Raw genomic sequence first — 27,875 nt, forward strand, 5'->3', positions numbered from 1 at the left:
CAGTACTGAGGCTCAGCTAAAAGTATTGCATATTTCATCGTATTTCTACTTTTGACAAGTATTCTTTTTCTTCATGAACTCTCCTGTTTAAAATCTTTTTCCTTCAGCCTATGGAGTGCAGCAGTGGCAACACAGTGCATGCTACATCCTAAGTTGGGGGGAGGGAGTCTACCAGATGGGTTAGGAGAAGTAACTAAAAATATTTTTACTTTCCAGAAGCTGCATACTTCCAAAACACCAGCGATAGGGTGGTGGAATAGGATTGGGCTGTGAGTCTGTGTATCTAATACATGGTGATTATTACATTTCTTCTTGTCATCTTTGCTTCTTCTCTGTTGAATAGTTCATTTCCTTTCAGAAGTTCATTTAACGCATTTACAGCCCAATCCTATGCGGGCTGTGGCACTACAGTACAGGGGTGCTGAACTGGCTGCCGCTGTATCCCATAGAGCCAACAAGCCAGTCTGAAATCTCCTTGGGGTAAGGGAACGTTGGGTCCCTTACCCCATGTTAGGACCAGGCAGTCCCTATGGGGCTACTTGGCTCTGCAGCAGCTCAATCACTGGTGCAGATTGAAGTAGCCTTTGTAGGGCTTTCAGGTGCAGCAGGGGGATAGGATTTGGCAACAGCCTCTGCTACTGACCCTGCTCCCTCCCAGGCCTGAAACACCCCCTTCACCACGCTCCCCCATCCAGTTACACCCCCTCTGTGCCTTCCCCCCACCCTTCTCTGCCCCAGAACCCCTCCCCACCTGCAGTCGGAGCAGCTTAGAGGCCCAGTGCCAACTGGCCGCTCCACTGGCACAGTCCCTCTCCTTCCTGCTGAAACGTGCCTTGCTGCATGTTTTGAGACAGCCATTGCCAGGGCAGCATGCAGGGTGCTGGCGCTGCCCAAGCATAGGATCAGACCCTAAATTTTAACATTTCAGACATTTCGTAAAGAAATGTCAAATCTGGTTTCCAAAAAGTGTTTCCATTTGGGTTGGCAAATTAAGGGGACACATGCAATGGGGAAATTGGTATCCATCATGAAATTGGTATGAGGATACAATACGGTAATTCAGGTATGGCATGAGTAGCTCTCTGAAAGAAGAGCAGGCTACGAAGATGTAGAAAAGCTGTAGCTTTTTGAGATTATTAAAATCATAACCGTGAGAAACTTTATTATATCTTAAGGCTTTATTAGGATATGTAAACTGAAAGAGCCATGATTCACCCCCTTCTGACACCCATAGTTTCCTTGGCACTTTGGAAATCTTGCAGATGTGTTTATGGGTGGCAAGTAGCAGGCATTGTTTCTTGTGTGTTTATAAGGACAGAAATGATGGTACTTGGGTATAGAGCCAGTACAAGTGTCCCACCGTCCACAAACAGTATACCTTATTAATCATTGTGTCAGTGCTGAATACTTGGAACCTTGGAAAGATTTAATGAGTGCTTAAAGAGAGAGGGAGAGAATTAAATGTTTTCTTTATTTGTTCATTGTGTAGCTTGCCATCTCTTATGTTGTCAGGCCTAGACTATTTCCTCCCACTTGGTAGTAATTCAGGAACTTGCTTTTTGTTGATTACTTCAAGAAAAAAAATATATATGAGCCGTGAAGAAAACATAACCACAATAGTAAAAAACAAAAATGTATCCCAGAGGAATCTTATTTCACAGTTGGAAGTGTGTGTGTGTGTGTGTGTGTGTGTGAGAGAGAGAGAGAGAGAGAGAGAGAGAGATTGCAATACAGGTCATGCGTCATTATCCACTGGGGTTCTATTCAGGAACCCCCAGTGGATAAAAAAATCAGTGGAAAAATAGCCTTAGAGACCCACTTCCAGGTGTCTTCCTTCTCCATTGTCACCCCAGAATGCATAGACACTATACCGCATTCAGCCTCTAGATGGGGTGAAAAATGGAATCTAGTAGAATGAAATTATAGTTATTTAACAGCACAATGGTAGGAAATTAGATTTTGATGCATTTTTCCTTGTTACTAAACCCCATGCATGATCTGCCTAAGCTTAATAGTTGTTTTTTAAAAATATTTATTACACTTGGGGGTTGATTGGTTCTTGATCCAGCCTTGGGGATCAACACTCTTTGGGGACAGGGAAACATTAATTTACCTTGCTGTATGAACTGTTTTATGAACTTTTTGTTATTGTTGAAAAGCAGTATACACTCTTCCCACTTTAGTTTTCCTATACAGATTTTCACTTATCCTTACTACACATATGAAGCCCGTCCCTCTTCATTCATACCAAGATTTTTGATATAAGGTCCGGGAATGGTAGGCAAAATGTTCTCATATTACTTGATGGGTTCATCTCCCCTCCATGTTGAGCTCTGGAGACAGAGAAGGGGTTGAATTTGTCTTACATACCCAAGAAGGAGTTCCCGGAATTTGGATTAAATTGTGGATTTTTACTTCTGGTAGGACAGAGGTTCAGAAAGGACCCCCTTTCTCAGGTGTGCTCTTGCAGACTTTAGGGTAAGTGTTCTTCAGGCCGCTTAGAGGACCAAGCATGGCTAGAAAAGAGAGCCCTCTATGTAAGATACACTGCCTGATGAGTACTGCATCCCCGACTTTCAAGGTGCATGATTACATGCTTCCTTTTACAGAGTACCTGTTCTTATGCTGTGTTTCTACAATTACTGTAAATATGGGTCCTAAAGAGCAGAAGATGGTTTTTTTAAAAAAATGGGAAAAGTAGAATAACAAGGGAAATGTAACAAAGTTGCTCCTAGTTTGCAAGTATAACTTAAGGTGCTAAACCATTGTGTGATGCTCCAACTTCAGAAACATTTTTATCATTAACTTTAACACTTTATTTAGGCTGTATAATGTTGTTCTATTTTACTGTCATGCAACTTTTTCTTTATGGTATTAGGCATTTAGGGTGACTTTTGGGTGAACTTGGAATAACTGTGGAATGAGTTGGAATTTTCCCATTGAAATTAATCTAATAATTGTACTTTTTATCCAGATTTTCACTGTAAGGGCTGTTTTCAGGATCAGATTAGGTACATATAAGGAGGGAAAGGTGAATCAGTATACTTAATAATATTTAAAGCAGCCATATCAAGAGAAATTAGATTCTAATGGTTCCATGCCCAGCCGCTACCACCCTTTCACACAGCCCCCGCCCCCCCGTTTGTTTTGCTTTGCTTAACATCCAGCCTAATGAAGATTTGAAGAACTAAAACTGAATCTTCTTTGGTTGGTCCTCATAAAAGGTTTTTGGACTTCTTTTTCTAATGGACCAAAGTGGCTATCCTTTTTTATACCAATTATTGCTATTTTCATTTAACTGTCAGGATATAACAGAATGTAATTAGATTTGTTTAAGTACATGCTCATTTGTTGTAAGAATGATTGATTAGTAAGGAGTTGTGTGAGGCAGTGTTGTGATTCAGCTAGTAATTTTGGTCTCAAACACTACCCACAAACATTCACATCTTCAGTGATTAAGCAACTTCCTTACTGTTCTCTTGATTCAAGCAATGAAGGCCAAAAAATAAAAAAAAAATAAAGGTGGAAGCAAAGCTTCAAAAAAGTGTGCAGAATGTAGGATTTATGGAGCGGTAAAAAAAAGTCCAAAATGCCCAACACATTTCAAAACATGCCTTATTTGGAGACACCAAAGTAGCCATGACTCAGAGAAGAGTGACAGTATGAATCACCATGCCTAGTGGAATTTGCTGCAAGTATCAAGAGGTTTTCTATGCCTTTGATGAAGGACTATTCCAAAACACATTGGGTATTTTGAATTTTTTTAAAACACATCCCACATTCTGTGCAACTTTTTGAAATTTTGCTTTTCCTCTTGGTTCTTGCTTTTGGTGCTGTTTTCTCTTCCTTGTTCAAGTCACAAAAGCACAGTTGATTCCATACCCTCATTTCCTCTGCTCAGGATGTCTGAAACCATCTGAAACATGAACCAGGTATGATGCCATTGAGAGTGGACTGATTCAGATATTACTGGTTCCTCTTCATACATTTGCTGGGCAAATGTGCATGCCCTGCCCCCTTCCTGGAATATTGGTATTTTGGCTAATCATATGAGTATTGAGAAGCATCAATGACAATTCCTTTTTTTTTTTTTTAACCATGGAAAAAAGATGTGGATCTTTTGCAAATTTGGGGAAACCTTAAACAACAGGATGATTTAGGGCCCAATCCTATTCAACTTTCCAGTGCTGGTGCAGCCGCAATGCAGCCCCAAGATAAGGGAACTAATGTTCCTATATCTTGATTGAGGCCCCTGTGACTGCCTCCCCACCATATGATGCAGTGCACGCCCCAATGGCTTAGCTGCACTGGTACTGGAAAATTGGATAGGATTTGGCGCTTAGATGGCATATCACTTCTGTGCCAGGGAGAGGTGACTTTGGGCCAGTGCTCAAAGCCATTTATATCATCAGAAAGGCTTTCCACTGTTGTAAAATCAACTCTGGTGGATATTTTCTGTGCTCTGCTGCAAGAGGGGTGTAGTGCAGGCAGGCTTAGGTCTTAGAAGGGAGAGATCTGCCAATATCCTAATCCATTTTGTCCTGACACGCCTTCTTCACTTGAGCCCAATCTTGAGCCCAATCTTGAGCCCAATCTTGAGCTCTTCAGCACCGGTAGTATGTGCGTGCTGACTCTGGGTGTCACAAACATGCCATAAAGCATGTTTGCGGCACCCAGGGAGGAGGGAGCACCAGTGCTGGGCCAGCACCTATTGGCACTGAGCCTGAGCACTAGGAGAAGAGCAGCCAGTAGCACCACCAGGTAGTCTTTTTGGGATGGGGAGGGACCAGCCCTGGAGGGGGGTGGGACCAGTGGAAGCCTCCTCCATTGGATCCTACGTTGGGCTCAAGTACGCACCGACAAAATAACTGGCACAGGCTTGGGTAGCCCCATTGCGTGGCCTGGGGCTTTCTTCAGGGAAAGGGGATGAAAATCCCCTTTACCTGAGGAGACCTTCAGTGTTCTCCCTGGTCCCGGTGGATACAACAGTAGCCATTTTGGTGCCACTGTAACCGGCAGTGCCAGGGAAGATAGGATTGGGCTGCCTGACTCTTGACTGGAATGATTAATTAATAAATATTTATTAATATTTTTTAAAGTTTTCAACTATAGTAACTGTTCATTTGAGTAGGCTCCTACCGTGAGTGAAGAAGATGGCTGAAGCAACCTTGAGATTATGCAGGTCTTTCCGCAGAAGTGTTAGAAATTATACTGATGGAGGTGTGGCAATTAAGGCAACACTCCCAAATGTGCTAGAAGAAAGATTTCCTAAATGACAGAAAGACACCCACCCTCTTTTAGTCTTTGACAAGTCAGACTCTTCCACATAACTTTGGAAAGTAATAGTCTGTGTCGCTTGCTTCATCATTGAAACAGTTTTTTTCTCAGGGGGAATAATTTTATATACTTTTTTATGTCTTTATGTATTTATGTCTGAGCACCATGTCTGGATAAAAATTAGATATGGAGCCTTACCTGCAAAAATTCTCTGAGCAAAGTTTGAATAGTAATTTTTTTTTTGTCTGTCTCTGGAGGAGTTGAAGCTAAAGAATATAGTGTTTAATTTTTGGTATATCTTTCTGATAGAGTTGCATATACCTTTCCCAGTGATACAGCATCCTATGAACGATGCACTGGCTTTTAAAAAAATAGATGGCTGCAGTTTAATCATTAAAATGTGATTAATACCTTTCCTTGCAAGATTCTTCAAGGCAGATTATGTTGAATTGCATAAGCAATTTCAAAGGATTCATCCCCTGATTTATTGGGGCAATTTCAAATGCAGCCCGATAAAGATGTTTAATCAATAATTGTGTTTGCATCCAGTGAACTTCCTGTCACCATCTTAACCTGCTAGGATACTGGATCAGCTTCTGTTTTAGAAACAAATAAATTATATGGATTCCATTAACCCATTGACATCAGTGGGTCATGTTCTAGTAAAGATGCCTGTAATAACATTGTAGTACTAAGTTTTTTTAAAAAAAAATTCTTTTGAGGAATTTCTAACATGAAAGATTTTTGTGTGTGTGTGAATTAAGACTCTATTGTAAATGACTGCTATTGCCCTCTTTTTCGTTACTAGAGATTGTAATTATTTTGTGTGCCTCAGAGCAGTTTGCTAAATCTTTTCATTGGGATAAAGAGGGGATTGTAATGTTTTGAGAGATGTAGGGCGCAATCCCAACCCCTTATGTCAGTACTTTCCAGCACTGGCATGACGGTGCCAATGGGACGTGTGCTGCATCCTGCAGTTGGGTGTCACTCACGGAGGCCTCCTCAAAGTCAGGGAATGTTTGTTCCCTTACATCAGAGCTGCATTGCCGTTAAGTCAGTGCTGGAATGCACTGACATAAGAGGTTAGGATTGCGCCCGTAGTCACTTGAAACCTGAATCCAGTGACTAGACTTCTCTTTAGCTAGAAACAGATAAGAGTAGGCAATCTATGTTCGGTGTAGATAGGATTATTATTATTATTATTATTATTATTATTATTATTATTATTATTATTATTATTATTATTATTATTATTATTATTATTATTACTAACAACAGTATTTATATACCGCTTTTCAACTAAAAGTTCACAAAGCGGTTTACAGAGAAAAATCAAATAACTAAATGGCTCCCTGTCCCAAAAGGGCTCACAATCTAAAAAGATGCAAATGAATACCAGCAGACAGCCACTAGAACAGACACTGCTGGGGTGAGGTGGGCCAGTTACTCTCCCGCTGCTAAAAGAAGGAGCACCTACTTGAAAAAATGCCTCTTACCCAATTAGCAGGGGTTCTAATGACCAAGGGATTTGCCTTGGTCATAGTCTCTTACAGTATTGGCATTGAAAAGGACCTTGAAAGTTCATCCAAACCCTTCCTCAGCGCAGATAAGACCTTTTATTACCCAACCGTACCCCCCCACCAGTGCAGCCCGTGCAGCACCACTAACTGAGTGCATACTGCAAGTTTTTTTTTGGTGGGGTGGGGGTGGGGGTGAAGGAAGAGATCAGATGGCCAAGGAGAGAAAAAAATTGGTCTGGGTCATGCTTAAATGCACACAGTGTCATGAAAGCTTGTAAAACAAATATTTCAGGCAATAATTGGATGGTATCACATGATAGGAATATACAGGTGAGCACTGCTTTGCGATGCTCCGACCAGCGGTGGACTGCATGTGCAACACTGTTGCTGGTCCCTGTACACCCCCCAAACCTCCAAAGCCAAGGAGAGCATGGCTCTCCTCACCTCCAGAGGCTTTTTTGAGCTTCCTCGGGAAACCGAAAGTCATGTCTCTCACATATCTCACACAGTTCACGTATTCTGAGCCTTGCAGAGGCAGCGTGCCCTTGCGCACTGCCTCTGTGAGGTTCAGAGAAGCTTCCAGAGGTGAAGGGAGCTCAGCTTCCCCTTGTCTTTGGAGGGTTCGTATAGCGTCAAGCCTCGCTTGGCAACAGGGGTGCTGGTCTGCGTCCCTGTCGCTAAGCGACAGACACACAACTGTATACCAAAAGAGGTCTGTTTGGAGCATTGAGTGTCTAGAATGCATGTCTGATAATGAAAAGAATTAAATCTGGATGAGATCAAAGACTCTACAAAGTCTCAAGGGATCTTTTTGATATCTGAAGGGTCACTAAGTATCCAAGGCATTTATAGATGTTTTGAACTGTAACTTTCATTAGTTAAACTGCTAAACTGTCCATTGTTTCCAATCATTTGTGTGGCTCAATCCTATTCAGATGCCACTTTGACCAGATGCCACCCAGATGCAATGGCCACTGTATCCTAAGCCTCTCCAAGCAATGCCATACTAGTGCGGCCCTCCTAATAATGTTGACAGTGTCCTTCTACCAATGATGTTGTCCATATGCTGTCAGTGTCCATTACTTCTCCATTGTTCCCTGTAGGTTTTCTCCTACTTACCCAAGCTCTGTGGTTGGCATAGGTGTTTCTTTTTTCTTTCTGCATCGGAGGTATGTCTGTGATCAAAAGGGTAGTTAGGATATGGCATGTGTGGACTCCTTGATCCTCCCATGTCCATCCCACGTTACACCCCTACATTTTGGTCTATCTTCTTGGTCTATCTCCAATGCAAGTTGCATTGGAGTCTGAATTACACCAGCTTGGTGTTTTCCACCATTACGCTGCATCCATCAGCAGGTGGAATTCTGTGCCAGTGGGGCTGTCACTGTGCTGATACGTGGACTTAATGTTGGTGTACCTTGAGGATAGGATTGGGCTGTTAGCTTGTTATCAGTATGCCAGCTGTCTCTGGATATTCAGATATGTAACAAAATGCAGTGTTTTATCAATCCATGTCATAGGATGGATGTAGCAGCTTCATCTGTGCTGCTGCATTGATTTTTGTCATCCAGTCTTCTTTGTCAATATAATCCTCTGATCATTTCAGTGATCTGTCTCATGTACACAGTGAAATGCTTCAGGAGGACCTTGAAGCAGCAAGAACACCATCTGGGGCTTGCTTTGAAGAGCTTAAATGCATTTATGGTGAACTTCATCTTGTATTAAGCCCTAAAAAGGATCTCATCCTTTTCAATGTATAGACATTAGTTTTGACTTTGACTTTTCAGACTATTCTGTTCCAAACAGCCTGCAGTTTGCAATACATAGAATCACTGATTTCAATCAGGCCTTCATTAGGACGTCCTACATCTAACTGGGGTGAGCTGCCACACTTTTATGTGGGTGTTCAGAATGAAAATTAATGGGAAGCCAGTGATATCCTTATAATCAGCCAACGCTTCTAGAAGCCTGTTGCCATGAGTCCAAAAGTCTTATCTGTTTTACCGTCTGCAAATTGCTTAGCGTTGGAGATGTGTATTTCGAAAAACAAAGCCTGTATTTACTTATAGTGGGCGCCTTCCTTTAATAATAACTTGTGTGTGTTTTCACTCGTGCTCTCCAAATACCCTGACAAGCTCACAAACATAGTAGCTAAAGTGGGATTTTCTTTTTTCAGCACCACTGGAGCATGAAAAGCTACTAATAATCTTGGAAAAATCCACTCTGAGCCAAGGAAGCTTTGTTAGAGTGAGCAGGGCAGTCCAGGAAATTTGGGGTATGACTGCATTTGGGATGGATGGGCCTCCCTGCTTTTGGGTTTTTTTTTAAAAGACATTTTCCCATTCTGTATTTCCTAAGCTGTATTTCTTTAAATGGCAGTAGCCCATGCCACACACTGAAAAGCCTGAATTTCAAAAACTTCTTCAGGCAAATGGGTGGTAGTGCATGCACTGGCCCCACTTGAGCAACGGGTCTGGCAAGGTGACACTTCATTCTTGACTTATGTACAGCTGCTGCCAAAATAATGAATGGGTTTCTGGCTAAAAGAACTGTTTTAGACACACTAAAGCCGGTGTGTCTAACATAAAGCCAACCAGCCGAGTGCCACCTGCGGAAGCTCTTCATCTGGCCCTCGGGCTCTCCCAGCACCACCATCAGCTGCTCTCCCTGCACATGCCTGATCTCGTCTGATCTCGGAAGCTAAGCAGGGTCAGGCCTGGTTAGTACTTGGATGGGAGACCGCTTGGGAATACCGGGTGCTGTAGGCTTATACCATAGTCTTTTGAGACTGAAGGTTGCCAACCAACCAGTTGCAGAGCTGTGCTGAAGTGTCACTGCTGAAAGGGCAGCCTGCATGATAATTGGGCTTTCCCATATCTAGAAAATATTATCAAGATTTGTGAATTTTTTTTTCTGTTATTTGCAGTTAATAAATTCCTAAGTGAGAAATGGCTACCACTGCATCCTGTGGGCATCATGGAAGCTGTCAGAATCTCCTCGGGGGAAGGGTACATTTGTCCCCTTCCCTGGGTAAGGGTGCAGGCCCTACAGTGGATCTCCTCCAGTCTGCACTGGCTTTTTTGCTGACGCAGACGGGCAGAGCTCTGGATTACGCTTTTCAGTCCAAAACAGAGCATAGGATCTGGTAGAGGAAGCCTCCACCAATACTAGCACCCTCCTGCCCATGTTTCTTCCTTGACCCAGGGAGGCTTACTCCCAGGAAAGTGTGTGTAGGACTACAGCTCACAGGAACTGGTGCCTGTCTTGGTACCTGTTCTTGGTACCTGTCTCTTTCACTGCTTTCTGAATTCACTATTTTGAGCATTCAAGAACTATTATGTTATTGACAGTGAAAGATTTAGCATTACTGAGTTTGAAGACATGGGGAAAACAGTCTAAGACACAAGCTACATTATTTCACGAAACCAAGAAATTCAAATTCATTTGTATTCCTTTGTGGTAAAGATTGGTGGTTGAGAACAAGGAAAAATTTGACTGCTGTGCAACATTTCTTTACAAACAAAATGCTGTAGGCAACAATTAAATGGCTTAAAATCTCATTAAGCCAAATATGAAAAGGGGATATGTACAAATGTCTTCTCTGTTAGCTTTCTTGTACAAAGAAGTTTGGAAAAACAAGTTTAGTTCCACAAGATTTGTTTATTAAATATATAGCCTGCCTCTCTAGACTAGTTTGCATCATCTAATCTACACTTAGATTGCTTGAAGCAAGGGAGAGTGATGTAAAATAGCTGAAAGTTCTGTAAATGCCAAAATGAACAGAACTGCTCTGAGGCTGCAATACTATGCACACTTTCCTGAGAGTTATCCCCACTGAAGATAGTGGGACTTGCTTCTAAGCATAGGATTGTGCTGTAAGAGCCCAGTCCTGAGCTCTTACTGCTGGTTCTCTGCCAGCGCTGAGTGTCATAAACATGCAGTAACATGCCGGCCCAATGAGAGAGCTAGCCCTGTGCCAACCAGCATTGACTAGTGCCAGTGGAACACCAGTGCTCTGCTACTCAGTGGTTGTGAGGACTGCTGGGCGACAGAGAGGTAGGTGGGGGCGTGGGGGGAGGTGGGGAGGAGGCAGGACAGGGGGCCATGGAGAGGGTGGGGAGGAGGCATGCCGTGGGAGGGAGAGGGGCAGGAGAGAGGCGGGACCAATGGAGCTCCACTCCACTGCATCCAGAGTCTCTGTGTCGGGGCTGTGGGCCTGACACAGAAGCTCTTGACTTTATGGCAGCACAAGGGCTGCTGCAGAATCGAGTATCCCCATTGCAGTGCTACTTGCCTTACCTGAGGGAAGGGAATGAAAGTCCTCTTCTCCCAAGAAACCACCGGTGGCTGGCTTTTGCACACAGGATGCCGCTGCAGCCAGTTTGGCACCACAGCAGTCCCGGCGCAAAGGTCAGCTCAGGATTGGGCTGCCTGGCTGTAATCTTCTACACACTTACCTGGGAATAGGCCTCTTTGGGTGCAATCCTAACCCCTTATGTCAGTGCTTTCCAGTACTGACATAAGGGCAATGCAGCTCCGAGGTAAGGGAACAAACATTCCCTTACTTTGAGGAGGCCTCCGTGAGTGACATCCAACTGCAGGATGCATCACATTCCCCATTGGCACCACTATGCCAGTGCTGGAAAGCACTGACGTAAGGGGTTAGGATTGTGCCCCTAGTATATCATGGGGCTAACTTCTGAGTATAAGACTGTATGTATAAGACATGCACTGTATAAGTATGTGTAAGATTGCACTGTCAGTTGCATTATTTCAGAATTGACTAATCAGTCAGGAACTCTCTCTGTGTATAGTACAGTATATATGTATGTATACAATAAATAAAAGCAAGGCAAGTGGAGAGCTGCCAATTCACTCATTGCCCATTCTGTTTCACTCCAGGCTGAACAAATAACAGGTTTCACCTTGTCAGCTGGAAGATAAACTCCAATGAGAAGGATTTCAAACAGTATGAGTTGCTTGATGATTCCAACATTTTGAAAATAAACCATAAACAATATAGCTGCTGTTGAAGACTGCAACTCTTCTGAGCATTTACGTTTCTGCCCTTTTCACTTAAACAGCTGCATATTTGTGGTGGAGGCTCCAAGGTGCTCAGTACTTAAAAGCTGAGTTCACGGCACAGTGTTCTAAAGGGAGAAAAGGGGAAAAGCATTGACTGGAATCGGGGTGAATGAGACAAATGTTGGGCTCTAAGGTTAATATTTATGGGCCTCGACCTGCCATTTGTCTTAACTGGCAGATTGCCCTGAGTAGATGAATATAGAAGAAAAAAATGTCAAAGTTTGTTTCTGTGTTTTCTGTTCAACTACAGTTTAAAGGATTCCTTCCTGTCCTGTTATACCCCAAGCAGAGGCCTGTAAATTCAATATCTGCCAACATTCAAGTTGCCGGTTTTCCAAAAATGACCCTGTTTTTCCATGGTGATGGTGGTTTTTCTCTGGAATAGACAATGGGTGGCAAAGTTAATCTCAGGTCATTTGGAGGCCATGGCTGGACACTGCCCACTTACCACTGGACTGCCCCCATAACCCATTTTTCAAAGATTAGCAGTCTTGTGACACACCAGGCCTTACTTCAGAAATTCTAGTGTTTGGATGCAACCAACCTGGAAACTCTAGTTAAAATACAAGATCTTGTGTGCTACATGTGGAGGATACCCTTGGACTGAAGCATGAAAAACTTGGGTTCAGGTTTCTGGTGACTGTTCTGATACAGTCATATTGTATTCAGCAATCATATTAGTTTTGGGTAGGGATGTTTGAAAGTGGTTTTATTTTTTCACATATTTCTTTATTTGTAAGGCAGAAAGCCATGTTATGTTTTTTTATTCCAAGTTCTCATTTTTATTAATTTTAAACACTTTAAAAGTGTACTAGGTGGGTGATATAGTGTCAGCAGATGCAGCCATAGTATTATTTCTAACTGGAAAAGTAATCTGTTTTAATTTCTGGAAAATATCTTAAATGTGGTGTATTGTGTTTTTAACAAAAACAAAAAAACAAAACTACTTATGAGTGAGGGCTAAATGATACAGTTTTCATGTGATGAAAGGAGAATAATCTGCTATATTTAATCAAACTGTATAACTCATTTTGAATGTGATTCAAAGCGTGTAACAGGGCTTGAGGAATTTGGTGAGAATCTAGGAGATGGCCCAAATATTTAGCAGCCAAGCAAAATTTTCAGGTGTTAAAATTGCTCCCCAACCATCAATCAATTGTATAAATTCAATTTTACATATAGACATGGCCTTTCCCAGTTTGAAGAGACACTTGGCCAACAGTCTGAGGCTAAGAGGCAAAGAAGGAAGGTCCATAGCCAGGAAGATAGACCAGGGACAGACTGCACTTGCTCCCAGTGTGGAAGGGATTGTCACTCCTGAATCGGCCTTTTCAGCCACACTAGACGCTGTTCCAGAACCACCTTTCAGAGCACGATACCATAGTCTTTTGAGACTGAAGGTTGCCAACAACTAAACATTTAAAAAGGACATATTCTATGCCTGTGATGGTAGGAAAACTTGACTGTCAGTGTGACAGTAAAAAGATTTAAAGCTTTGATCCAAAAGTAAAGAAATAATGACGTCATTTCAAGAATTTTTCTTTCAAGTTAAAAGGTAAAATTCATGATTCTAAGACTGTAATCCTTATACATGCTGATCAGAAAAGTAAGCCCTTCTGAACAAAGTGGGGGTTACTTCTGAGTAAGCATGCATAGGATTGTGCTTTAAGGCTGTAATCCTATACACACTCACCTGGGAGTACATTCCACTGAATTTACTGGGTTTACTTCTGACTAGATGTGTTTTAAAACACTCTCTCCTCCCCCTCCCCCACCTTTTTCCTTTCCTTCCCAGGTGGAGAGAGAGAGAGAGAGAGAGAGAGAGAGAGAGAGAGAGACATGCCTAGAGAACTATTTGAGGGAGGAAAGGGAGGCTGTGTGCTGCATGTGGCACCTCTCCAAGCATGTGAGAGAATTCCCTCCATAATTAAGTTCCTTCTTTCTCCTTCTCTGTCTTCTCTTGCTGCTGCTGCTTTTTCAATGATGAAAGCCAACAAGGCGCTAGGAACAAATTTTGGGTCACCCTAGTGACCTGAATTTGTTGAGCCCTGGCTGACAATAATAAACAATCATATATCTCAGAGGTTCTCAAACTGGGCCATTGCAATGCCCCAGCCTGAGAAGCCCTGCCTCTGGTTCCTTAAGGGGTGGGGGAAGCAGGAAGGCAGTGATGTGATCCCCAATTTCAGGCTGCTGCCAGGGATGGGAGGGGGTCTTTTTCACTTACCTCCAGTCAGTGCTGGAGATCTGGGGGGTGGGGATCCAGGGAGACATCTACAACACTCCCCGTGCCTCTGAACATCCAAAAACAAAAAATGGATACTTACGGTTTTCATCAGGAAACTGGAAATGCGTTTTTTTTGTTATTTTTACATGTTAGGAGGTGAGGGGAGCCCTGCAGAGGGCTTCCCGGACCCCCGCAGGACTTCAGTGCTGGCTGGAAGTAAGTTTAAAAAAAAACCCCTCCCATCCCTGGTAGCAGTGCATTCCTGGGGATCATATCACTGCCTTAACCCTTCCACTGAGCACACTTTCATCGGGTCTCAAATTCCCGAGGAGTTTGAGAACCATGGATATTCAACCACCGAAATCCATGATGTGCATGCATAATATGCATGAGGAAACTTAAAATTAAATAGGCAAAGAAACACTTGGAGATTGAACAAAGAAATCCAGCAATAAATCAGGGGTCCATGAAACTATTCAACTTTTAAAAAACCAGTTCTTGACTGAATGTCTTAAGAGAGAGCAAGGAAGGTGCATTGGGTAGACATGCAATGAAATTGTTGCCACCTGCCACATCCTGTTCAGTGGCTGCAGCTGGAGCAGGGTTTCTGATGGTGATTAGAACACATGAGTAGCATCACTGTTGAGAGAGAGCACTGCCGGACTTAATTCCCTTTCTAATTGCACTGGACCTGGGCAAATTGCAAACAACTTTGTGGCCTATGATTTAAAAAAAATACTCGTATTTGGCATAATAGTTCTTGCACTTACCACTTGGAAGGACTTAGGCCAGGGGTGTCAAACATAAGGCCCGGGGGCCGGATGCGGCCCGCGAAAGCTTTCTATCCGACCCTCAGGCTCTCAGCTGCTGAGCAGTGCTAATATCTTACTGCTGAAAGGGCAGCCCTCATGAAAATTGGCCTCTCTCATATCTTGAAATATGATCAAGATTTGTGTATTTTCTCTTCCGTTGTTTGCAGTTAATGAGTTCCTAAATAAGAAAAAAGTGCTTATTTTTGGTTATGACCTGTTTAATGACATCACTTCCAGCCCTCAGCAGGCATCATGAATGCTATTCGGCCCTCGGTATGAAGCAAGTTTGACACCCCTGACTTAGGGTTTCCATTAATTTCACTCAGATTTTTGGGATTGTAGGGCTTTGCCTTGGTATTATCTGTAATTCAGTCTCACTATGCTGCATATTGTGTAGAAGAGTGGGTGTCAGGCAAGCATCTGGTTCTTCACAGAGTATGAATTCACACATTTGTATATAACAGGAACTAGATGGGAGTTACTTATGTAATGGGAATAGCATGACGCAGAACATCTACAGATAAGCTTGTATATTTATAAATAGGCAGCAGTCATGACGAAGGAAATGATACTTTCTATAGATGGAACAAACATTAGTACCTTAAAGCATGTATAAATAAATATAGGGATGTAATTTGAGAAACTTCAGGGAGAATTTCATTATATCCTGTGGTCAAGACTAGGCAAAAATACACTTTTTTAATATTAATATTCTTTGAAGACTGGAAATAGAAAACAGAAATGATTGTTTATATTGAACTTTAAAATCCCTGTTCATATAACACAAGTACCCAACTTTATTGAAGAAAAAAAGACACTGCTACCTTTTTAAACATCCCCCGCCCCCAGGTAGAAACAAAGAACCAATATAGCTGCAGGGCAGCACTATGGATTCTCTCTTGGCTCCTTGCATCAACAGAATTTCTAATGAAGCTCCAATTACAGAATATTCATTATTGATGATAATAAGCGAATCATAAAGAATGTACTTTTGCATTCTGAACTCACACAGTCAGAAGCTGTAGCAATCTAATAAAAAGTGTAAACTTTGCACCTTTGAAATAAGGGTGGCATGAGACCTTGTTTGCAGATTGTTTTCAAGAAAACAGAGTTGTGGTGTCTGTGTGTGTGTGTGTGTGTGTGTGTGTGTGTGTGTGTGTGTGTGTGTTTCATTATATTCCTGCTTGTCCTAAAAGGAGCTCAGAGTGGGATAAATGGATTTTCCAATTTTATCTCTTTACAACTGTCTCTGAGGAACTCAGGTTAGCTTCATGTCCGAGCATAGCTCCCTCCAAGTCTAACACTCCACCATTATAGTGGGCTTTAGGGGACAGGGTGGGCAATATAATATGAACAGAACAAATAAAATTTCACACCCCATTACATTTCTGGATGTTACTGAATTCAAGGATGTTGTTGAATTCCATCCTTAGGGTCATAAAATGTTAACTTTTGAGGCTTTTTTCCAGGTAGTTATGGACTTTCATTGTTTTCAATGGAGGCATATCCAAATGGACCAGTTGTCTACTCATCTTTCTTCAATGAAATTTCCTCACACCTGGCCTTAAATGGTGCTTCTTTGCAGGCCTCAGTTGTGAAACATGTGAATTATAAGGGAGCCTTTGACCCTGTGTGCATTTCCATTATCACTCAGCAACTATAAACTGCCTGTTTCAATCTAGCTTAGGCCTCACCATTTTTATGATCCATCAAGCTGAATGCAGCCCAGTGACTTTGTACTGCAGCCTGCCAGGTTCATTTCAATCCCTGTTGTTTTTGTAGTCCCAGAAAACCTCTTGTTTTTCTGCCCTTGAGCCCTCACTGGCTGCCATACATGATTGTTTGGACTGTGGTTGGTTTGTTAAGTTGAAGTTATGTAGGCCTAGCTTAATGTCACACCACAGAGCATTCCTGGAAGTGTCTGGAGGCCACTTATGTCTGGAGGCCACTTCCAGTTCATGCCTGCAACCCACTCCAACCCATTGGCTTCTGCAGACCCCAGTACACCTGTGAAAGCAACCTGGAACTACCACTAGCTATTACAGGCACAAACCAGAAATCATTTCCAGTTGTTTCCTCAACATCACTTCAAGGTGTATAATATGATACGCTGTTGAAACTCTAGGTCAGTCCGTATGGACCAGTGGTGTGGGTTCAAGACTTGCTCCTATCTCCATGATAAGTCTGTGATATGAATTAGTCTTGTTGCTGGTAACAGAGAAATGGGTTTTAGATAACACTTGGGATGATCTGAGATGTTATGGACAAAGCCACGAGAACTATCTTGCAGAATTTGCCTTGTAACATTTTAGTTGCCTTTATGTATACTTGTCTGTAGATAAAGCATCAAATGCATTAAACTCATCCTTAGAAGATGGGCTTAAGGAAGAACTAAAAGCAGCCCCGAACAATTAGGGTGGGCAATTTAGGCCAGGTGTTTAGCACACAGGGGGTTAATGCTTTCCACTACCTCTGTTTTCATGCCCCAAACACCCCAAAACAGTGTGTTGTCCCCAAAAGGGCTGTTTTTCTTGGGGAGAATCACCAGTTTGGGGGGAGTGATTTTTGGTTTGAAAGCCTTTTACTATCCTTTTAGCATCCCATGGAACTCAGTGATTGCCTCTTCTTGCTTGCACCTGGCTCTCTGGGTTTTGTGGGGAGTGGAGGAAAGCAACCATTTTCCCTGCGTTCTAGGAAGTCCTTAAAAGGAAGGAGCAAGCTCCCCCATGGGGCTTATGTTAGTAGCAGGTGGGCATGTCTTGTCCAACATGCAGTATTTTCCTATCTTCTCATTCATTCATACATAAATGAATGTCATTCACTTGTATAGAAGCGTGTAAAGATATGCAACTTGGGGCACCATTGGCAGGAGGTCTGGTCTAGAGGGTAGAGCCTCCGTTTGCCTGAAGATAACATCCGCAGGTCGCCAGTTCGAGGCCACCGGCACCATGCGACCTTGAAGCAGCTGACAAAGCTGAGCTGAGTTGAGTTATTCCATCTGCTCTGAGCGTGGGAGGATGGAGGCCAGAATGCGATACCAGATCAGAAAGAAACATCTGAATGTTGTGGTTCTGGAAAGATAGAACCTTCTTTCAATTGTAGCAATCCCTACGGGGGTTAAAATAGCCTGCCTATATAAGCTGCCTTGAATAAAGTCTGAGGAGAAATCTGAGGACCAAGAAAGGTGGTATATAAATACCTGTATTATTATTATTATTATTATTATTATTATTATTATTATTATTATTGGAATAGGGGCCGAAGTTTTCCCTCATCCGGTATGATAAGGCATTGTCTCAGCTCCAACTGTGTCCAAGATTACAACCCACTTTCTTTGTCCCACAGAACTAAATGAAAGCCATTGAAAATCTAAACTGGAGCCTTTACTTTTTGTGTCTGGATTACAGTTTGACCATTCTAGACCACAACACTTTCCGGTAACCTCTATGAAGATCATGTTTCAATAGGCTGCATGTAAGTATATACATATGTTTTATAATTTATTTGCTCTTCTTTCTTACAGCTCCTTCAGGCTGGAAGGAATGCCAACTTTTGGAGGCATGTTTACCAATTTTTCCCCTGACAGATTCAACGTGGCAACTTCTTTCACGCCAGATTGATTATAACAACCAGGACCCTTCTTAGAGCATGGAAACCTTGAGCCACAGCACAACTGATGACTGGTGTAATCTGCATTAAACCATCGGCCTCATACCCGACAGCAATGAGCTGAATCCTGACAAAAGCCGTAGCCTTAAGTACCATTCACTCTAACAGAAGAAAAAAGAGGAGTTAAGATCTTGCCCCCATCGCAGGAACAGCCAGTTCTAAGCCTGTGATTATGGAAATCAATGATCAGAAATTGAGAACTGCCAACAATAGGCATGTGGTCCAGCCAGTGTCCAAAAATTGTTCAAATATATGTAGCTCAATGAAGCATTTAAATGACTGCAGAAAAAGATCAGTGTATTTACTCCCAACAAAAAATTACCATCTTGTGTGGAAAGAGAAGACCTCTGTTGTCTCTTGTGCAAATTCAAAGCCATAGAAGAGAGGGCCTGTGAAGTAAAATGCTTGAAAGGATGTTCCCTCCTATCCTCTGTCCAAATAATTCAGCAGTTACAGATTGCATCTCAATGCACTTCTAATGTTTGCACTGTCACTTCCATTCAGGGGAATGATGTTGGCCATCATTTGCACAGATGGCCACATGAAAATTTTTGCCCACGGGAAGTTGTATCTTGAGGGGCTTCTAGAGGAAATAAAAAAAATCCATTTTAAAAGTGCAGAAAACGTAACACCCTTCTTGTCCCTTCATAGCTGGAATCCTTCTCACAAGGAAAATTGTCACTTCTTAAGATGAAGAAAATTTAAATAAATCAACAGGCTAACATGGATTTCAGAATGGATCCAATTTTTAATACATTTTTCTATCATTGTAACAGCGAAGAAATTGACCTACATAGCTCACATGTTCTTAATGAGCATTGACAGTATCCTCCCAGTTAATACAAGGGGAAAAAAGATCCCATTTGTACTACGCATTTGACACATTGCATTTTTATAGCCAATTATCTGTCCTTCATGGGAAAATGTACCAGCTAAACAGACGGTTTCAGTTTATTTTTCTAAATAAATGTGGTGTTTGTATTGTTTGCAATCACTTATTTTTGCTGATTTTCATTGTTCACCCATGTTCTCCCCTTTCCAGTTTCCTTCACCAGAAAGGGAGACTTAAAGACAAGAACCAAAACACATGTTTTGCCATGTTAAATCATAATGATTTGCAGACTGAGAGCTTTAATATAAATGTTATTTGTAGAACTATAAAGTATATTTCTACTGAAGAATATGTATGGAAACCCAGAAAGGCTGTATTTAATTTTCAATTTCAGTATATAGGTTATTTTAATATTCCCAAGGAAGTATTTAGTTAATATAGTTTGTGTTAAAAGTTGTGATGTAAGAGCTTGATCCAGAAATGAACTGAGTTTCCAGCAGTGAGAGTCACATCAGAAATGATCATGAGTGTGCATGTACATAACATAGGCATGATTCAGTACCTGGCCTCTGCACGTTCAAAAGGATTCCAAGGGTCAAGTACATAATGCTGTTGGTACTACTATCCAACTCAAATGAGCAGTGCATACAAATAGGACCTTTGCTTCCATGTATACACTAGGTGTGTACCTGCATAGCAGGTCACTATTTTGCAGTAGGAGAATCTCCCCTCCTTCACAACTTCTGCAGGGCATTGGCATATGGGTCAGTTCTTGTGTGTGGGACAATCTTTGGACCAAATAGCGGGAGCCTGGATGACATTGGGTAGATTGCCAATGTGCAGTGGTCTATTCCACTCTTTTCCAATCCAGGATGCTGTCAGGTGATGCAACATCCCTAGTTAGAACTGAAGCATATACCCGCCATGGTTTATTCCTCTCACTGATCCAACAGGTCTGACTGGTACAGGGTCCACGTACAGCTACAGAGCTGTATTTAATGCCACACATACAGATTGGTTGGCTCAGGTCCTTAATTTACATAGAACTTTCCATGAACATGATCAACCCCAATCCACAGGTAGTGGAGATGGTGCATTTATTGTGCTTCTTCTGGAATTGTTGCAAAAAGCTTTGATTCGACCCTTTTGAGTCTTGCTGTGGCTTAAAGCACTTTCACAAGTGATACCTTTCTTCTCGAATGTGTATTCCTGAATGTTGCCAATACAAGAATAGAAAGTGGAAAAGAGCCATTTTGAAGCTAAATTATTCTGGTTAAGCCATTTCTGCCCAACACTGCATATACGCAACAGGGGTCAAATGTGTTTATCAGTGGACTGGGCAGAAATGGATTGATATGGCCCTTTCATTTGATTTATGCACACATCAAGTCAAATAAAAATTTAAGTTCACTTCTATAAACTTCCTTAGAAGTTAATTTGGAAAACAGATTTGGAATTCTCAGTAAATGTATTTTGAGCCTTTAATATTTTTTGCCATCACAATATTTTCTTCATAATAATGAGGGCTAGAAGCTTACTTGTTCTTTTTACATGAAATGTGGGAATCTCAGGATTCTAACAAATGTCCACTTTTGCAAAAACATAATGTGGGAACTATATGCAGCCATATGACTATATGTTGTCCATCCCTGCTTTAGCTTCTCATAAACTAAAATATCTTTCAATATGGTTTGGTTCCTAAATTGTGCATGAGACATGATACCAAGTATCTCTTGCATAGCAGGGATTTATTGCCAAATGATAACATGTGGTGCTGTTAAAGATGCCATTGTTAAGACCTGATACTATTTGGGATATCAAAGAGAAAGAACTTGTTTGTCTGATAATCTCATCCATTGCAAACAAGAAGAGTCACTGTATCCATCCAATGCAGTATTTTGTTATCAAGTTATAGTTTGATTTGATGCTAGAGTGTTTTGAATAAAAATATATATATTTTCCTTTTTCCAGAGTTTTCTATCCTGTGTATAATTTTATCCAAAATAGAGGCCATAAGAGAGCCTTTTGGTACCAAGTGCTCTTAAATCACTAGTGCAATGCAGTCATGCAAGATTATGCTCCAATTCAACAGTGTGTACATCCCTTCCTGAAAATTGTCAATCCAGATTGCTGATGGAGGCAATAACAGTGCTTACATTGGTTAATAATATAATCTCCCTGCATTTGAAAAGTTAGCACATCAAAGAGCAGACTAGTCTAAAACGTATCTTCCTATTGTTAATTTTTTGTGTGCAGTGGGGATGTAATCTATTTTTGCTTTTTTAAAATGTGTACCAGCACTCAGATAAACTTCAGTCCATAGTCACAAGTAGTATAGTATAGGACTTGGGTCCCGTTCTTTTTTCATTCTGCTGCATATGGCCACAATTTTTACATGATTATTGAGCTGTATGATGGTTTTGTCAATTTAGTGACAATGTAGGGGTGCAATCCTATACACTATTTCTTGGGAGTAAGCTCCATTGAATACAATGTTTGAGTCGACTTGCATAGGATGTGTAAGATTGTGCTTACAGTGTCTTGAATCTGTTCTCTTGCATTCATAAATTAGGGAGTTTGTGGCCATCTGGAAGAAAGAGCTTCCAAAATTAGAGAGGAGCAATTAAGGGTGCTTATTCTGTGTCATTCCCCACATCATGTTATTGTATCGAGGGTACCAGAAAGGACCAACCTTAAGTACTTAACCAGATGTTGCATATCCTAATCTTAGAATAACTCTTAGCCTTTTGGATTTGGACCAGAACTTTGGTTGAATTGTGTATGGTAGCTCACTGTGGGAAAGTTCACAGTGGCAGAGCATGTGGTCCGCAAGGCACAGGGTTGTGCATTCAATCCCTGGCATTACTTGGTAGGGCTATGAATGAAGCTCTGGAGAGCTGCTATTAGTGAAGACAGCTAAAAGGAGCAATGGGTGTACATTTTCACTGTGTTCTGATATACAGTGATAAATGAATGCTTTCAGAACAATTAATGAAAGAGAATCTGAATCACAGCAATATGTTCTACCCTTAATTAGTTCTGGATTTGCCTATATAGCATTTCAATAGAGATCTCAGTATGAATACTATGTGACCACTGTCTACTAGAAGTTACACTAGAATTAATCCACTAAGTTTGCGTGCGTGCATGTGTGTGTGTGTCATTTCCACATTTAACTGAAATTTAGGATGAAGCAAATTTATCCAATCATGCATTTACAACACTAAAAATGCAGAATCCCAGATATAAAAATAATGTTGAAGGTCCATTAATTAGACTGCAGTATAAGAATAGCTAATAAGGGCCCTGTAATATGGTTAATTATAGTAATTTAGGTTAATATGCTGCATGTTAAGAAGATATTCCTTTGGGATAACAGCTCAACATAGGAAAGCTTTGCTTTCTAAAGACTTTTGCTACCAGATCCTGACATTTTCTTTGGAAAGTCTTAAAATGCACTGTTTACCAGTGTACATTATGTAGAAGCAAACCATTTATTTAGTCAGGAGCCACAGTTAATCACTGTTTCCTGAGGAGTGTACATTGTATGATATATATGTTTACTGACATATTTGTCACATTCACTCATTACATTGTTAGGCATACTCTTTAAAACATCTTACGGCCCAACCCTATCAATGGCAGCAGAACTAGCGTTTTGCTGTTGAATATACAGCATCACCAAATGCAGGGGGGCCAACAGTGGAGGCAGCAGGTGGCTTCCTGAATGTACCAACCGCCCACCCAGGCCACACAGGAGGAGATAAGGCAATGGAGGGGGCGGGTCATGGGCAGGGATGAGGACATTTGGGGATGTTTTGGGGTGGAGAAGGGCACAGGAAGAGGTGGTTCTCAATGGCAAAGGCCCATGTTGGATCCTATTCCCAGTTTTCCAACAAGCCAAGTACCCTTTCTCTCTTCTGATGTATGTCAGCTACAAAGCTGGCGTGGGTCCAAGGAGACCTACAGGTTATCAGCCTATCCAGGAGACATGTAAAAAAAAAATTCACTTCTCATTGGTCTTCTGATCACCCCCCCCCCCAATAGCATACAGTACACTCTCCTTTAGTACGGCCACATTAAATGGAGTGGTGAGGGATAGGATTGGGCTATTAGGTATACAACTTTTTAAAAAGTTGTGAAGTAGCTCTAAGAAAGTTAATCTTTGGTTATCAGTTGAGATTTTCAGCTTCTTTGGCTGGATCGTGCCCTTAGTGGAGTAGGCTTCATATTTACAAAATTGCATTCACTTGAAAACAGCCTGGGGTGCTGACATTATCAGAAACAGCAGCTTGTTTGCAGTAATGAAAGTATGGCGAAGGCACACTGCCCAGAGGAACCAATACCCTAGCTTGACCTGGTTTACATCACATATTCTGACAACCTGAGAACAGAAGATCAAGGAAAATAAGCTCGCTTGCTCCTGCCAAAGTACTAATGTAAGTACAATTGCATTGATGCCATGTGAACATTTTGACATATTTTGGAAATACATAGATAAGCATCGCATATTTCTTTGAAATCATTTCTACTTAGTATTTTCTAAGCCAGTGGGAAAACTCAAGTGGGAAAACTTACACGATCAAGGGCAGGAGGTCTGGTCTAGAGGGTAGAGCCTCCGTCTGCCTGAAGATAACATCCACAAGGTCGCCAGTTCGAGGCCACCGGCACCGTGCGACCTTGGAGCAGCTGACAAGCTGAAGCCGAGCAATTCCATCTGCTCTGAGCGTGGGAGGATGGAGGCCAGAATGTGAAGCCAGATCGGAATGAAACACCTTGAATGAAGTCGTTCTTGAAAGAAAGAACCTTCTTTGAAATTGTAAAAATCCCTATTTAATAAGGGATTTAATAAAGCCTGCCTATGTAAACCGCCTTGAATAAAGTCTTGAATAAAGACCAAGAAAGGCGGTATATAAATACCTGTTGTTGTTGTTGTTGTTATAAGGACCCAATTCCATCAAATACTTCCCTCTCTGGCCAATGAAGCTGTGCCAAAAATGAGCATGCTGTATCCAGTGGGGGGGGGGAGTGAACTGGGAAGCTTCGGAGGGGAAAGGGGAATTACTTCCCCTTATCACCCCATAAGCCTCCCATTCTGCAATGGGTCTCCTGTTTAGCTGGCACAAGTCCAAGGAGAAGAAAGGGGCAGGGAGGCTGCAAAAAGAGGGGATCAGATCCCGTGTGTGCCACTGCCACTGGATCCACTCCCTCCTGCAGCCTCTCTACTCCCATTCCTCCATCTCCCCATCCTGTTTCATCTTCTCCTGCCTGCCACCATTGCTGAGGTACCTGCTTTGGCCTCTTACGGCAGCACTCTCAAAATGGCTGCTGACAGCACTCCATACGCTCTCAGCAGCCGTTTTGTGGGAGCCGAAGTGTCTTCTGCTGTTGCAACGTGCTCCAGCTGGATAGGATTGGGCTGTAAGTTAATTCAAAGACAATAAACAAAGACAAAAAAAAAGACAAAGGCAATAAAATGAGACTAACACACAATCCAAATAAAATAAGAACAGCGCGGGGGGGGGGGGAACAGCCGCAATGTAACAAGGGCTAACATTCAAGGCAGAAAAAAAAATCAGTACAATTAATTGATTAAATTTAACTGGAATGAAAAGGTCCTCACTCCTTTTCAGAATGGCAACACAAAAAGGACAATCATTCAATCAGCCAGTGGCAAAGCTAAGGGGGTGCAGGGGGTAGCAATTGCACGGGGTAACAAGCTTTAGGGAGGCAACAAGCTGAGCTTGACACTAGCGGCCAAAATTGTGAAAACCTTGCTATTTACAAATAATATCATATTATATATCATTGGAAAGGTAATTCAGAATGCAGTGAACCAAACCACATTGGAATATCTGTATTCTATCAAAAGTTATGGCCAATTAACCAGAAAAATGAAAACACCACTGCCTTGTGGAACAAAAAGTGTATTTCTTCAACTCAAAACAGACCTATGATACTGATTGTTCTGAGAGCCAATCAGATGTTATTATGATACAGCATGGAACCAGTAAGGTGTAAATATGAATCAGCTCTCATTTCCAAGTATCATAAAATAGTTATCCCTGCTAACTGGGTAAAGAGGCATTTTTTCAAGTGGTGTTCCTCTTATGTTTCACCAGGGAAAAATAACCATCCCTCTTCATCCAGCACAGTGTCTTTAACCAATAAGAGGAACACTTTTATTTATTTACTAATTTAAGTAAATTTGATTTTGCTGTGGAGAGGAGGGCAACAAAATCTTTGACCCCAGGTAGCAGATAGATGCCATAGCTATGCCACTGACTGGGGGGAGGTGGCAGAGCAAATGGGTGGCAAGCTGCTGGGAGGAAGAGGCAGGTTTCCGTCCAATTTTCACTTTTTAAAAAGCCCGGGCATGATGTCACTTCCAGTTGTGAAATCACTTCCAGGGCATCATTTTGAGCTTGGCACCAGGCTACATGATCACTGCAATCAGGAGTGAATTCCACAGTCCAGGCTCCACAACAGAAAAGGTCCCGTCATGAGTCACCACTACCAATGTTTCTTAAAGTGATGACACATGCAAATCATCACCAGGATGCAGGTCACTTGTTATCTGGTGTGCTCCCTGGGGCATTTGGTGGGTTGCTGTGAGATACAGGAAGCTGGACTAGATGGGCCTATGGCCTGATCCAGTGGGGCTGTTCTTATTATTAACAGTATTTATTAATTAACAGTATTTATATACCGCTTTTCAACTAAAAATTCACAAAGCGGTTTACAGAGAAAAATCAAATAACTAAATGGCTTCCTGTCCCAAAAGGGCTCACAATCTAAAAAGATGCAAAAGAATACCAGCCGGCAGCCACTAGAACAGACACTGCTGGGGTGAGGAGGGCCAGTTACTCTCTTATGTTTCTTATGTTCTTATGCAACATTACAGGGCAGGCAGATTTGTTTGGGGGAAGATGGTCTTTCAATGATCTAGTATGCATCTGAGTGATACCAAGTTAGTCTTTCTCCTGGCATACACAAGTAATAGAATTTAAGCTGTTTTTCTCTTATATTAAAAGGCCTACATACTGTACTATTTTCTTCTTATGGTGATTCCCATTGTTCTCTGTACTGAATTCACTTCCTTAAAATAAGCTGCAAATGAACAACTGAAGCAAGAACCTGTATCATGCTAATTGATACAGTGCTAAAGCATTCATTAGTACTTAATTGCTATTAAAAGTGTTTCAAACACTTTTGGTGTTAAATATCAGCTTTGAGTGAGACATTTGTGTCAGGCAAATGACATGGGAGTAACAGGTTATATATCCACAAGTTCTGCGCTGTGCTCCCGGTCTGAATCATGGCTACTGCTCCAGATGAAACTCAAGCTTCTAAATTACATGACACATTTAACACCACATGTAGTACATATCATTTGTGTGATAATACATTACAAATGATTTTGAGTGTATAAGTGCTTCCCATGTTTTAGCTGGATGCTAACTTTACAGCAATACTATAAGAGAGAGAAGTGATGCAACTTCCCCATATTGCAACTTCGAAACTGACAAGTAGCGATTGCTTAAAGCAGTGCTTCCCTCTCATTTCACCATCATAACCCACTTTGTCAGCCACAGTGGCTGCAGTGTGTCCCAGAATGCCTTGTGGCTTCCAGATAATGCCCAGAATGCCTTGCAGCTTCTGGGTTGTGCCAATGTGCAACCCACCAAGATCCAGGTCACAACCCACTGTTTGAGAACCACTGACTTATGGCCAGCTAGTGAGTTCATGGCAGAGGTGAGATCTGAACTTGGAAAGACCTGCTTCTCAGCCTAGTCTGTTACCCACTACACTAAACCACAACTCAGCGGCCCTGATCAAGAAAGGACTTGGAACACACAATCACTTGGTATTTATTAATTTAAAAAAAAAAAAACAGTTCAAAGATCTTTCTTCAGCATTGTTTGTTTGCCTGTATACAACAGTACAGGTTACCTTCAGCTATAGGGATAATGAAGCTGAGGAATGTCAACTTTTTGAAAACTTAAATATTAATTTAGTCAAAATGTGTGTGGCTAAAGAATTGCCCTCATCCTATCCATGCTTTCTGGATCTACTACTGTAAAGGATGGATTTCTAAAAAAAAAAAAAGGTCAGCATGAACGGTCAACCACAATTACTCCTGCAAAGATTTCAGAAGTAAATAGTATTTTAATCCATTCAGATTGGGTTAGCTAAACCTAGGATTAAAGAGTGGGGATTCCTGCATGCACAAGTTAAAACCATTTTTATTCAGGATTTAGTGAAATCTTTATGCCAGTGTTCTGAAAGGATTTATAGCTATTGTTACAAAGAGTGGCAGTGAAGGCTTTAAATCATTTAGCAAAGGACTTGTGTATATGTTAATCTTTAACCACGTGTAGTATTTTAAACACTGTTTTAAGCATTTTAAGCACTAATGCTATTCTGAATCTGGAAAATAATGAGAAAATAAG

General features: G+C 41.6%; 1 protein-coding gene and 1 pseudogene across 2 annotated transcripts in view; both read left to right on the forward strand.

Annotated features, from left to right (window-relative positions):
• Nucleotides 1–21,352, forward strand: part of PRR16 (proline rich 16) — a 152,100-nt gene extending 130,748 nt beyond the window's left edge. For both annotated transcript variants that reach the window (XM_066616058.1, XM_066616059.1), the window contains exon 3: nucleotides 18,445–21,352. The gene's annotated coding sequence lies outside the window, so the exon portion shown is untranslated. The remainder of the gene's footprint in view (nucleotides 1–18,444) is intronic.
• Nucleotides 9,448–9,565, forward strand: LOC136643143 (5S ribosomal RNA; annotated as a pseudogene).
• Nucleotides 21,353–27,875: the final 6,523 nt, after the last annotated feature.

Source organism: Tiliqua scincoides, chromosome 2, assembly GCF_035046505.1.
Source record: "Tiliqua scincoides isolate rTilSci1 chromosome 2, rTilSci1.hap2, whole genome shotgun sequence".
NCBI classification, from domain to species: Eukaryota; Metazoa; Chordata; class Lepidosauria; order Squamata; family Scincidae; genus Tiliqua; species Tiliqua scincoides.